The following is a 15042-nucleotide window of genomic DNA, read 5'->3' on the forward strand; positions in this document are numbered from 1 at the left end:
TTTTGCAGATTTCGGTAAACGTGAAATAAAGAGATGTGGCGCATCTCTTCATAGATGCGGCGCATCTATGCACCAAAATGTGCCGAAGGTTTTAGATGCGGCATTTCAAAGGGATACGGCGCACCACCACAAAGAGATGCGGCGCATCTCTAAGTGATGCGGCACATCACTAGTAGATCAGCAGATCTGGACAGGTTGTTAAAGTTAACCCGATTTCTTTTGATTATTTTGGTGTATTGCTTTCTTGTTGGCATACTTTTGCCCATGTTATGTGATTTATTTTCACATGTGTGTTAGGTGTCATCTAGCTTTAATAGGTGGCTTATATGTGTGTTTAATCATTGTGTTTGTGCTTGATCTAGTATTTAAGCAAGTGTACTTGTAACCATTTGAATAAGGTAAACCATTTACAACACACATTTAGTTTGTACATTCCAAGTTCATATTTTGTTTACTACACTTCTATTCTAGCAAGTTATTTGTTGTCATATGGTATCAAGAGCTTGGTTATAAACTTGGTTATAAGTTTAGTCCTAAGTTAAACTTTGTGTGCAATTACTCAAAGTGTAAACTAGTTTCTTGCTAATCAAAAATGGAAGTCTCAAATGCAAACAATGGAGGTATGTTCAATGGTATGAAGAGACTTGTAGGCAACAACTACAAGTATTGGAAGATGTGTATGGAGGCTTACCTTCAAGGTCAAGACCTATGAGAACTTGTGGCTGGAAGTGATGTCGTTATTCCCATAGAAACTCTTGAGCATGGTGAATCACGAAGGAAATGGAAGATAAAGTGTGGGAAGGCTCTCTTTGCAATGAGGACATCAATTAGCAAAGAGTGCATAGAACACGTTCGTGATATAAGTTCGCCAAAGGAAGTGTGGGACACTCTTGAAAAACTCTTCACAAGGAAGAACACCGCAAGGTTGCAATTCCTAGAAAATGAGTTAGCAATTTCAAGACAAGAATGAATGACAATTTCTGAATATTTCTTGTGGGTCAAAAGCATTTGTGCAGAAATTTCAGAGATTAATGATAAGGAGAAGATTAGTGAATCTCGTTTGCGTCGGTATTTGATTCATGGGTTGAAGAAGGAGTATGTCCCGTTTATAACCTCTATTCAAGGGTGGGGTACTCAACCTTCGGTTGAAGGATTAGAAAATCTTCTCACTAATCAAGAACCTTTGGCTAAGCAAATGGCCAAGAGTTTTGAGTCCGATGCGGTTTTGTTCTCGAAAGGAAAGAACAAGAAGAAGGTTTCATCCAACAAAGACGACAAGGATGCTTCATTCCTTAAGAAGAATGAAGAGGATGAAGAGTCGTCAAGTGATGATGATAGTGAATACAAAGGAAGGAAACCTCCCACATGTTACAAATGTGGAAAGGTTGGTCATATTAAGAGATTTTGTCGTTCAAAAGTCACAAAAGCAAACGTGGCTTGCACAAGCAACGATGATGATGTGAAATGGGAGCAATGTTTTACCGCTGACACGGTTATGAAGACGAATCAGTGTGATTTTGATTTGGGTAGATCTCGTTGTGTGACCGGTGATGAAACTATTCTTTCTGATAACGAAATTGTTGATGGTGTTCTTTTCGCAAATAAAAAGAAGGATTTTATTGTTGATGAAAGTTGGGAGCATTGTCTTTCGATAGAAGTTGATGATTCGGTTGGAACTTCTCATGGTGAAAACTCTTCACAAATTTCAGAATCAAGGAGTTATGATGCTGAAAATGGAGAAGCAGGTGACAAACCGGAGGAAAGGAAATCAATAAAGGAGAAAAGACAACCCGGGCATTTCAATGATGATGAGATGGACATCAACAAGGTATGTATATGTTTATCTTCAGGGGGCATTTTCGAGGAACCGACAAGTTACAAGGAAGCCAAAGATTCTCCGGATTGGAGAATAACAATGCAAGAAGAGAATTGTGCATTGGAGAAGATTGAAACATGGGAGTTTGATAAGAAGCCGGAAGCAAATAATCTGGTTACTTGTAAGTGGGCTAACCTCTTGAAAAAGAACTCATTTGGAACCATCAATAGGTTCAAGGCTCGGTTTAATGATGATCTTTCGGTTCATTGTAAAATGAAGAATCTGGGGGAGATTGGTTGTTTTCTAGGGGTGGAAACCGGTAAGCTAGAAGACGGATTTTTAATCTCTAACAAAGGGTTATGCAAGGGGTATCTTGGAGCATTCCAACATGGGGGAGTCAAAACACATGATTATTTTGGAACCAAACCTCAAGCAAGAGAAAGATTGTGAAAAGGAGCCTAATTGTGAAAAGGAGCCAACATAGTTTACTTGGTTAAAGGGATTGATTGGTGATATACTTCAACAAGTATATGGTGTTGTCAAATTGAATTGTGACAACGGAAGTGCAATCAAGGTAGCTTTGAATTCTATTTTTTGTTCACGTATTAAGTGAAATGTCCCGTTCTTATTGATTAAAAACGTTCCATATTAATTGATTTCGTTGCGAGGTTTTTACCTCTATATGAGACGTTTTTCAAAGACTGCATTCATTTTAAAACAAACCATAACCTTTATTTCATCAATAAAGGTTTAAAAAGCTTTACGTAGATTATCAAATAATGATAATCTAAAATATCCTGTTTACACACGACCATTACATAATGGTTTACAATACAAATATGTTACAACAAAATAAGTTTCTTGAATGCAGTTTTTACACAATATCATACAAGCATGGACTCCAAATCTCGTCCTTATTTAAGTATGCGACAGCGGAAGCTCTTAATAATCACCTGAGAATAAACATGCTTAAAACGTCAACAAAAATGTTGGTGAGTTATAGGTTTAACCTATATATATCAAATCATAATAATAGACCACAAGATTTCATATTTCAATACACATCCCATACATAGAGATAAAAATTATTCATATGGTGAACACCTGGTAATCGACATTAACAAGATGCATATATAAGAATATCCCCATCATTTCGGGACACCCTTCGGATATGATATAAATTTCGAAGTACTAAAGCATCCAGTACTTTGGATGGGGTTTGTTAGGCCCAATAGATCTATCTTTAGGATTCGCGTCAATTAGGGTGTCTGTTCCCTAATTCTTAGATTACCAGACTTAATAAAAAGGGGCATATTCGATTTTGATAATTCAACCATAGAATGTAGTTTCACGTACTTGTGTCTATTTTGTAAATCATTTATAAAACCTGCATGTATTCTCATCCCAAAAATATTAGATTTTAAAAGTGGGACTATAACTCACTTTCACAGATTTTTACTTCGTCGGGAAGTAAGACTTGGCCACTGTTTGATTCACGAACCTATAACAATATATACATATATATCAAAGTATGTTCAAAATATATTTACAACACTTTTAATATATTTTGATGTTTTAAGTTTATTAAGTCAGCTGTCCTCGTTAGTAACCTACAACTAGTTGTCCACAGTTAGATGTACATAAATAAATCGATAAATATTATCTTGAATCAATCCACGACCCAGTGTATACGTATCTCAGTATTGATCACAACTCAAACTATATATATTTTGGAATCAACCTCAACCCTGTATAGCTAACTCCAACATTCACATATAGAGTGTCTATGGTTGTTCCAAAATATATATAGATGTGTCGACATGATAGGTCAAAACATTGTATACGTGTCTATGGTATCTCAAGATTACATAATATACAATACAAGTTGATTAAGTTATGGTTGGAATAGATTTGTTACCAATTTTCACGTAGCTAAAATGAGAAAAATTATCCAATCTTGTTTTACCCATAACTTCTTCATTTTAAATCCGTTTTGAGTGAATCAAATTTCTATGGTTTCATATTGAACTCTATTTTATGAATCTAAACAGAAAAATTATAGGTTTATAGTGGGAAAAATAAGTTACAAGTCATTTTTGTAAAGGTAGTCATTTCAGTCGAAAGAACGACGTCTAGATGACCATTTTAGAAAACATACTTCCACTTTGAGTTTAACCATAATTTTTGGATATAGTTTCATGTTCATAATAAAAATCATTTTCTCAGAATAACAACTTTTAAATCAAAGTTTATCATAGTTTTTAATTAACTAACCCAAAACAGCCCGCGGTGTTACTACGACGGCGTAAATCCGGTTTTACGGTATTTTTCGTGTTTCCAGGTTTTAAATCATTAAGTTAGCATATCATATAGATATAGAACATGTGTTTAGTTGATTTTAAAAGTCAAGTTAGAAGGATTAACTTTTGTTTGCGAACAAGTTTAGAATTAACTAAACTATGTTCTAGTGATTACAAGTTTAAACCTTCGAATAAGATAGCTTTATATGTATGAATCGAATGATGTTATGAACATCATTACTACCTTAAGTTCCTTGGATAAACCTACTGGAAAAGAGAAAAATGGATCTAGCTTCAACGGATCCTTGGATGGCTCGAAGTTCTTGAAGCAGAATCATGACACGAAAACAAGTTCAAGTAAGATCATCACTTGAAATAAGATTGTTATAGTTATAGAAATTGAATTAAAGTTTGAATATGATTATTACCTTGTATTAGAAAGATAACCTACTGTAAGTAACAAAGGTTTCTTGATCTTGGATGATTACTTGGAATGGATTTAGAAAACTTGGAAGTAAACTTGCAATCTTGGAAGTATTCTTGATTTTATGAAACTAGAACTTTTGGAATTTATGAAGAACACTTAGAACTTGAAGATAGAACTTAAGAGAGATCAATTAGATGAAGAAAATTTAAGAATGAAAGTGTTTGTAGGTGTTTTTGGTCGTTGGTGTATGGATTAGATATAAAGGATATGTAATTTTGTTTTCATGTAAATAAGTCATGAATGATTACTCATATTTTTGTAATTTTATGAGATATTTCATGCTAGTTGCCAAATGATGGTTCCCACATGTGTTAGGTGACTCACATGGACTGCTAAGAGCTGATCATTGGAGTGTATATACCAATAGTACATACATCTAAAAGCTGTGTATTGTACGAGTACGAATACGGGTGCATACGAGTAGAATTGTTGATGAAACTGAACGAGGATGTAATTGTAAGCATTTTTGTTAAGTAGAAGTATTTTGATAAGTGTATTGAAGTCTTTCAAAAGTGTATAAATACATATTAAAACACTACATGTATATACATTTTAACTGAGTCGTTAAGTCATCGTTAGTCGTTACATGTAAGTGTTGTTTTGAAACCTTTAGGTTAACGATCTTGTTAAGTGTTGTTAACCCAATGTTTATAATATCAAATGAGATTTTAAATTATTATATTATCATGATATTATGATGTATAAATATCTCTTAATATGATATATATACATTAAATGTCGTTACAACGATAATCGTTACATATATGTCTCGTTTCAAAATCATTAAGTTAGTAGTCTTGTTTTTACATATGTAGTTCATTGTTAATATACTTAATGATATGTTTACTTATCATAATATCATGTTAACTATATATATCCATATATATGTCATCATATTTTTTTTACAAGTTTTAACGTTCGTGAATCACCGGTCAACTTGGGTGGTCAATTGTCTATATGAAACATATTTCAATTAATCAAGTCTTAACAAGTTTGATTGCTTAACATGTTGGAAACATTTAATCATGTAAATATCAATCTCAATTAATATATATAAACATGAAAAAGTTCGGGTCACTACAGTACCTACCCGTTAAATAAATTTCGTCCCGAAATTTTAAGCTGTTGAAGGTGTTGACGAATCTTCTGGAAATAGATGCGGGTATTTCTTCTTCATCTGATCTTCATGCTCCCAGATGAACTCGAGTCCTCTACGAGCATTCCATCAAACCTTAACAATTGGTATCTTGTTTTGCTTAAGTCTTTTAACCTCACGATCCATTATTCCGACGGGTTCTTCGATGAATTGAAGTTTTTCGTTAATTTGGATTTCATCTAACGGAATAGTGAGATCTTCTTTAGCAAAACATTTCTTCAAATTCGAGACGTGGAAAGTGTTATGTACAGCCGCGAGTTGTTGAGGTAACTCAAGTCGGTAAGCTACTGGTCTGACACGATCAATAATCTTGAATGGTCCAATATACCTTGGATTTAATTTCCCTTGTTTACCAAATCGAACAACGCCTTTCCAAAGTGCAACTTTAAGCATGACCATCTCTCCAATTTCAAATTCTATATCTTTTCTTTTAATGTCAGCGTAGCTATTTTGTTAACTTTGGGCGGTTTTCAACCATTGTTGAATTTGGATGATCTTCTCGGTAGTTTCTTGTATAATCTCCGGACCCGTAATCTGTCTATCCCCCACTTCACTCCAACAAATCGGAGACCTGCACTTTCTACCATAAAGTGCTTCAAACGGCGCCATCTCAATGCTTGAATGGTAGCTGTTGTTGTAGGAAAATTCTGCTAACGGTAGATGTCGATCCCAACTGTTTCCGAAATCAATAACACATGCTCGTAGCATGTCTTCAAGCGTTTGTATCGTCCTTTCGCTCTGCCCATCAGTTTGTGGATGATAGGCAGTACTCATGTCTAGACGAGTTCCTAATGCTTGCTGTAATGTCTGCCAGAATCTTGAAATAAATCTGCCATCCTTATCAGAGATAATAGAGATTGGTATTCCATGTCTGGAGACGACTTCCTTCAAATACAGTCGTGCTAACTTCTCCATCTTGTCATCTTCTCTTATTGGCAGGAAATGTGCTGATTTGGTGAGACGATCAACTATTACCCAAATAGTATCAAAACGACTTGCAGTCCTTGGCAATTTAGTGATGAAATCCATGGTAATGTTTTCCCATTTCCATTCCGGGATTTCGGGTTGTTGAAGTAGACCTGATGGTTTCTGATGCTCAGCTTTGACCTTAAAACATGTCAAACATTCTCCTACGTATTTAGCAACATCGGCTTTCATACCCGGCCACCAAAAATGTTTCTTGAGATCCTTGTACATCTTCCCCGTTCCAGGATGTATTGAGTATCTGGTTTTATGAGTTTCTCTAAGTACCATTTCTCTCATATCTCCAAGTTTTGGTACCCAAATTCTTTCAGCCCTATATCGGGTTCCGTCTTCCCGAATATTAAGATGCTTCTCCGATCCTTTGGGTATTTCATCCTTTAAATTTCCCTCTTTTAAAACTCCTTGTTGCGCCTCCTTTATTTGAGTAGTAAGGTTAGTGTGAATCATTATATTCATAGATTTTACTCGAATGGGTTCTCTGTCCTTCCTGCTCAAGGCGTCGGCTACCACATTTGCCTTTCCCGGGTGGTAACGAATCTCAAAGTCGTAATCATTCAACAATTCAATCCACCTACACTGCCTCATATTCAGTTGTTTCTGATTAAATATGTGTTGAAGACTTTTGTGGTCGGTATATATAATACTTTTGACCCCATATAAGCAGTGCCTCCAAGTCTTTAATGCAAAAACAACCGCGCCTAATTCCAAATCATGTGTCGTATAATTTTGCTCGTGAATCTTCAATTGTCTAGACGCATAAGCAATCACCTTCGTTCGTTGCATTAATACACAACCGAGACCTTGCATTGATGCGTCACAATAAATCACAAAATCATCATTCCCTTCAGGCAATGACAATATAGATGCCGTAGTTAGCTTTTTCTTCAATAACTGAAACGCTTTCTCTTGTTCATCCTTCCATTCAAATTTCTTCCCTTTATGCGTTAATGCAGTCAAGGGTTTTGCTATTCTGGAAAAGTCTTGGATGAACCTTCTGTAGTAACCAGCTAATCCTAAAAATTGACGTATATGCTTCGGAGTTTTTGGGGTTTCCCACTTTTCAACAGTTTCTATCTTTGCCGGATCCACCTTAATACCTTCTTTGTTCACTATGTGACCGAAGAATTGAACTTCTTCCAACCAAAATGCACACTTTGAAAACTTAGCGTACAATTCTTCCTTCCTCAATACTTCTAACACCTTTCTCAAATGTTCACCGTGTTCTTGGTCATTCTTTGAGTAAATAAGTATGTCATCAATGAAAACAATGACAAACTTGTCAAGGTATGGTCCACACACTCGGTTCATAAGGTCCATGAACACAGCTGGTGCATTAGTTAAACCAAACGGCATGACCATTAACTCGTAATGACCGTAACGTGTTCTGAAAGCAGTCTTTGGAATATCATCTTCTTTCACCCGCATTTGATGATACCCGGAACGTAAGTCAATCTTTGAATAAACAGACGAGCCTTGTAGTTGATCAAATAAGTCATCGATTCTCGATAGTGGGTAGCGGTTCTTGATGGTAAGTTTTTTCAACTCTCGGTAGTCGATACACAACCTGAATGTACCATCTTTCTTCTTGACAAACAAAACAGGAGCTCCCCATGGTGATGTGCTTGGTCGAATGAAACCACGTTCTAATAGTTCTTGCAGTTGGCTTTGCAGTTCTTTCATCTCACTGGGGGCGAGTCTATAAGGAGCACAAACTATTGGTGCAGCTCCTGGTACAAGATCTATTTGAAATTCAACAGATCGATGTGGAGGTAGTCCCGGTAATTCTTTCGGAAATACATCGGGAAATTCTTTTGCGACGGGAACATCATTATTGCTCTTTTCTTCAGTTTGTACTTTCTCGACGTGTGCTAGAACAGCATAGCAACCTTTTCTTATTAGTTTTTGTGCCTTCAAATTACTAATAAGATGTAGCTTCATGTTGCCCTTTTCTCCGTATACCATTAAGGGTTTTCCTTTTTTTCGTATAATGCGAATTGCATTTTTGTAACAAACGATCTCTGCTTTTACTTCTTTCAACCAGTCCATACCGATTATCACATCAAAACTCCCTAACTCTACTGGTATCAAATCAATCTTAAATGTTTCGCTAACCAGTTTAATTTCTCGATTCCGACATATATTATCTGCTGAAATTAATTTACCATTTGCTAATTCGAGTAAAAATTTACTATTCGAAGGCGTCAATGGACAACTTAATTTATCACAAAAATCTCTACTCATATAGCTTCTATCCGCACCCGAATCAAATAAAACGTAAGCAGATTTATTGTCAATAAGAAACGTACCCGTAACAAGCTCCGGGTCTTCCTGTGCCTCTACCGCATTAATATTGAAAACTCTTCCGCGGCCTTGTCCATTCGTGTTCTCCTGGTTCGGGCAATTTCTAATAATGTGACCCGATTTTCCACATTTATAACAAACTACATTGGCATAACTTGCTCCGACACTACTTGCTCCGCCATTACTCGTTCCGACACCATTTGTTCCTTTCGTTCTATTAACCCCTGGTCCGTAGACCTCACACTTCGCCACGCTATGACCATTTCTTTTACACTTGTTGCAAAATTTGGTGCAGAACCCCGAGTGATACTTTTCACACCTTTGGCATAGCTGCTTCTGATTGTTGTTGTTGTTGCGGTTATTATTGTTGTTGGGATGATTGTTGTAGTTGCTGTTGTTGTTGTTGTTGTTGTTGTTGTTTTTGTTATTGTTGGGCCGTTTGTTGTAGTTGCGATTGATGTTGCGATTGTTGGGATAATTGTTGCGATTATTGTTGTAATTGCTGTTGTTGTTGTATTGGTGATTCTTATCACCGTTTTCCTCCCACTTTCTTTTGACTTGCTTCACATTGGCCTCTTCAGCAGTCTGTTCTTTAATTCTTTCTTCAATCTGGTTCACTAGTTTGTGAGCCATTCTACATGCCTGTTGTATGGAGGCGGGCTCGTGTGAACTTATATCTTCTTGGATTCTTTCCGGTAATCCTTTCACAAACGCGTCGATCTTCTCTTCCTCATCTTCGAATGCTCCCGGACACAATAGGCACAATTCTGTGAATCGTATTTCGTACGTAGTAATATCAAATCCTTGGGTTCGTAACCCTCTAAGTTCTGTCTTGAGCTTATTGACCTCGGTTCTGGGACGGTACTTCTCGTTCATCAAGTGCTTGAATGCTGACCACGGTAGTGCGTACGCATCGTCTTGTCCCACTTGCTCTAGATAGGTATTCCACCATGTTAACGCAGAACCTGTGAAGGTATGCGTAGCGTACTTCACTTTGTCCTCTTCAGTACACTTACTTATGGCAAACACCGATTCGACCTTCTCGGTCCACCGTTTCAATCCGATCAGTCCTTCGGTTCCATCAAATTCCAAAGGTTTGCAGGCAGTGAATTCTTTGTAGGTGCATCCTACACGATTTCCTGTACTGCTAGATCCAAGGTTATTGTTGGTATGTAGCGCAGCCTGTACTGCGGCTATGTTTGAAGCTAGAAAAGTACGGAATTCCTCTTCATTCATATTCATGGTGTGTCGAGTAGTCGGTGCCATTTCCTTCAAAATAGTCAAATGGAACAAGTTAATCATACAGAATATTAAGAGTAGTTAATAGTATTTCGTAGCATAATATGAACTCATTTATAAAAGCTTTTTCTTCATATTAGCGTTTTATAAGTTTAAATTCGGGTAGTACCTACCCGTTAAGTTCATACTTAGTAGCTAATAAACAATTCAACTACTACAATTCTATATGAAAAACTGATTATAATAATATTTCGCGTTCAAACTTTTACACAATATTTTACAAACTTACAATACCGCTTATTTTACATATAGCATGAAATATAGCACATAATAAATTTGATACAAGATGGTTGTGAAGATAATTCTAGCTAGTACACAAGTCATTCAGCAAAGGCAATAAAGACACGTAATTCATACGTCCAGAAACAAGTCATGCATTCTGGTTTTACTAGGATTACTTCCCATCCTTGGTCTTGTGGAACATAACCGTTATGGCCGTTGATAAGACAGCGTGTTGTAACGTCGTCAAAGGGACGAGGGTTACGTAATGTCCAACAGTCCCGTAACAATCTAAAAACCTCATTTCTTACCCCAATTACCGACTCCGTCACTTGTGGGAACGTTTTGTTTAATAGTTGTAGCCCGATGTTCTTGTTCTCACTTTGGTGAGAAGCGAACATTACTAATCCGTAAGCATAACATGCTTCTTTATGTTGCATGTTAGCCGCTTTTTCTAAATCACGAAGTCCAATATTCGGATATATTGAGTCAAAATAATTTCTTAACCCATTACGTAAAATAGCATTTGGGTTCCCCGCAATATATGCGTCAAAGTAAACACATCGTAACTTATGGATTTCCCAATGTGATATCCCCCATCTTTCGAACGAAAGCCTTTTATAAACCAAGGCATTCTTGGAACGTTCTTCGAATGTCTTACAAACTGATCTCGCCTTAAATAGTTGTGCCGAAGAATTCTGACCGACTCTAGACAAGATTTTATCAATCATGTCTCCGGGTAGGTCTCTTAAAATATCGGGTTGTCTATCCATTTTGTGTTTTTATACTGTAAAATAGACAAGAGTTAGATTCATAAAAAAAATACTTATTAATACAAACAATTTTTACATATATCATAAAGCATAAGCACACTATATTACATATATTACACCACACGAATACAACTATCTTATTCCAACTCGCTTGTTTCTTCTTCTTCGGTTTTGGTTCGTTTTGCCAAGTTTCTAGGGATATATGATGTTCCCCTAATACGATCCGTCGTTTTCCACATTGGTTTAGAGGTTCCCGGGTCATTGTTACAACTTAAGGACTTCGGGGGTTGACGATACATATAAAGTTCATCGGGGTTGGAATTAGATTTCTCTATTTTTATGCCCTTTCCCTTATTTTCTTTTGCCTTTTTAAATTCAGTTGGGGTAATTTCTATAACATCATCGGAATTCTTGTCGGAATCCGATTCATCGGAGAATTGGTAATCCTCCCAATATTTTGCTTCCTTGGCGGAAACACCATTGACCATAATTAACCTTGGTCGGTTGGTTGAGGATTTTCTTTTACTTAACCGTTTTATTATTTCCCCCACCGGTTCTATTTCTTCATCCGGTTCCGATTCTTCTTCCGGTTCCGATTCTTCTTCCGGTTCCGACTCTTCTTCTGGTTCCTCTTCGGGAACTTGTGAATCAGTCCACGAATCATTCCAATTTACATTTGACTCTTCATTATTATTAGGTGAGTCAATGGGACTTGTTCTAGAGGTAGACATCTATCACATAATATCAAACGCGTTAAGAGATTAATATATCACATAATATTCACATGTTAAAAATATATAGTTTCCAACAAAATTTGTTAAGCAATCATTTTTCAAGTAAACACGGTCGAAGTCCAGACTCACTAATGCATCCTAACAAACTCGATAAGACACACTAATGCAAAATTCTGGTTCTCTAAGACCAACGCTCGGATACCAACTGAAATGTCCAGTTCTTATTGATTAAAAACGTTCCATATTAATTGATTTCGTTGCGAGGTTTTGACCTCTATATGAGACGTTTTTCAAAGACTGCATTCATTTTAAAACAAACTATAACCTTTATTTCATCAATAAAGGTTTAAAAAGCTTTACGTAGATTATCAAATAATGATAATCTAAAATATTCGGTTTACACACGGCCATTACATAATGGTTTACAATACAAATATGTTACAACAAAATAAGTTTCTTGAATGCAGTTTTTACACAATATCATACAAGCATGGACTCCAAATCTCGTCCTTATTTAAGTATGCGACAGTGGAAGCTCTTAATAATCACCTGAGAATAAACATGCTTAAAACGTCAACAAAAATGTTGGTGAGTTATAGGTTTAACCTATATATATCAAATCATAATAATAGACCACAAGATTTCATATTTCAATACACATCCCATACATAGAGATAAAAATTATTCATATGGTGAACACCTGGTAATCGACATTAACAAGATGCATATATAAGAATATCCCCATCATTCCGGGACACCCTTCGGATATGATATAAATTTCGAAGTACTAAAGCATCCGGTACTTTGGATGGGGTTTGTTAGGCCCAATAGATCTATCTTTAGGATTCGCGTCAATTAGGGTGTCTGTTCCCTAATTCTTAGATTACCAGACTTAATAAAAAGGGGCATATTCGATTTCAATAATTCAACCATAGAATGTAGTTTCACGTACTTGTGTCTATTTTGTAAATCATTTATAAAACCTGCATGTATTCTCATCCCAAAAATATTAGATTTTAAAAGTGGGACTATAACTCACTTTCACAGATTTTTACTTCGTCGGGAAGTAAGACTTGGCCACTGGTTGATTCACGAACCTATAACAATATATACATATATATCAAAGTATGTTCAAAATATATTTACAACACTTTTAATATATTTTGATGTTTTAAGTTTATTAAGTCAGCTGTCCTCGTTAGTAACCTACAACTAGTTGTCCACAGTTAGATGTACAGAAATAAATCGATAAATATTATCTTGAATCAATCTACGACCCAGTGTATACGTATCTCAGTATTGATCACAACTCAAACTATATATATTTTGGAATCAACCTCAACCCTGTATAGCTAACTCCAACATTCACATATAGAGTGTCTATGGTTGTTCCGAAATATATATAGATGTGTCGACATGATAGGTCGAAACATTGTATACGTGTCTATGGTATCTCAAGATTACATAATGTAGTGACCCGAACTTTTCCATGTTTATATATATTAATTGAGATTGATATTTACATGATTAAATGTTTCCAACATGTTAAGCAATCAAACTTGTTAAGACTTGATTAATTGAAATATGTTTCATATAGACAATTGACCACCCAAGTTGACCGGTGATTCACGAACGTTAAAACTTGTAAAAACTATATGATGACCTATATATGGATATATATATAGTTAACATGATACTATGATAAGTAAACATATCATTAAGTATATTAACAATGAACTACATATGTAAAAACAAGACTACTAACTTAATGATTTTTAAACGAGACATATATGTAACGATTATCGTTGTAAAGACATTTAATGTATATATATCATATTAAGAGATATTCATACATGATAATATCATGATAATATAATAATTTAAAATCTCATTTGATATTATAAACATTGGGTTAACAACATTTAACAAGATCGTTAACCTAAAGATTTCAAAACAACACTTACGTGTAACGACTAACGATGACTTAACGACTCAGTTAAAATGTATATACATGTAGTGTTTTAATATGTATTTATACACTTTTGAAAGACTTCAATACACTTATCAAAATACTTCTACTTAACAAAAATGCTTACAATTACATCCTCGTTCAGTTTCATCAACAATTCTACTCGTATGCACCCGTATTCGTACTCGTACAATACACAGCTTTTAGATGTATGTACTATTGGTATATACACTCCAATGATCAGCTCTTAGCAGCCCATGTGAGTCACCTAACACATGTGGGAACCATCATTTGGCAACTAGCATGAAATATCTCATAAAATTACAAAAATATGAGTAATCATTCATGACTTATTTACATGAAAACAAAATTACATATCCTTTATATCTAATCCATACACCAACGACCAAAAACACCTACAAACACTTTCATTCTTCAATTTTATTCATCTAATTGATCTCTCTCAAGTTCTATCTTCAAGTTCTAAGTGTTCTTCATAAATTCCAAAAGTTCTAGTTTCATAAAATCAAGAATACTTTCAAGTTTGCTAGCTCACTTCCAATCTTGTAAGGTGATCATCCAACCTCAAGAAATCTTTGTTTCTTACAGTAGGTTATCATTCTAATACAAGGTAATAATCATATTCAAACTTTGGTTCAATTTCTATAACTATAACAATCTTATTTCAAGTGATGATCTTACTTGAACTTGTTTTCGTGTCATGATTCTGCTTCAAGAACTTCGAGCCATCCAATGATCCATTGAAGCTAGATCCATTTTTCTCTTTTCCAGTAGGTTTATCCAAGTAACTTAAGGTAGTAATGATGTTCATAACATCATTCGATTCATACATATAAAGCTATCTTATTCGAAGGTTTAAACTTGTAATCACTAGAACATAGTTTAGTTAATTCTAAACTTGTTCGCAAACAAAAGTTAATCCTTCTAACTTGACTTTTAAAATCAACTAAACACATGTTCTATATCTATATGATATGCTAACT

The sequence above is a fragment of the Rutidosis leptorrhynchoides genome, chromosome 2 (genome assembly GCF_046630445.1).
Source record: "Rutidosis leptorrhynchoides isolate AG116_Rl617_1_P2 chromosome 2, CSIRO_AGI_Rlap_v1, whole genome shotgun sequence".
Taxonomy (NCBI): domain Eukaryota; kingdom Viridiplantae; phylum Streptophyta; class Magnoliopsida; order Asterales; family Asteraceae; genus Rutidosis; species Rutidosis leptorrhynchoides.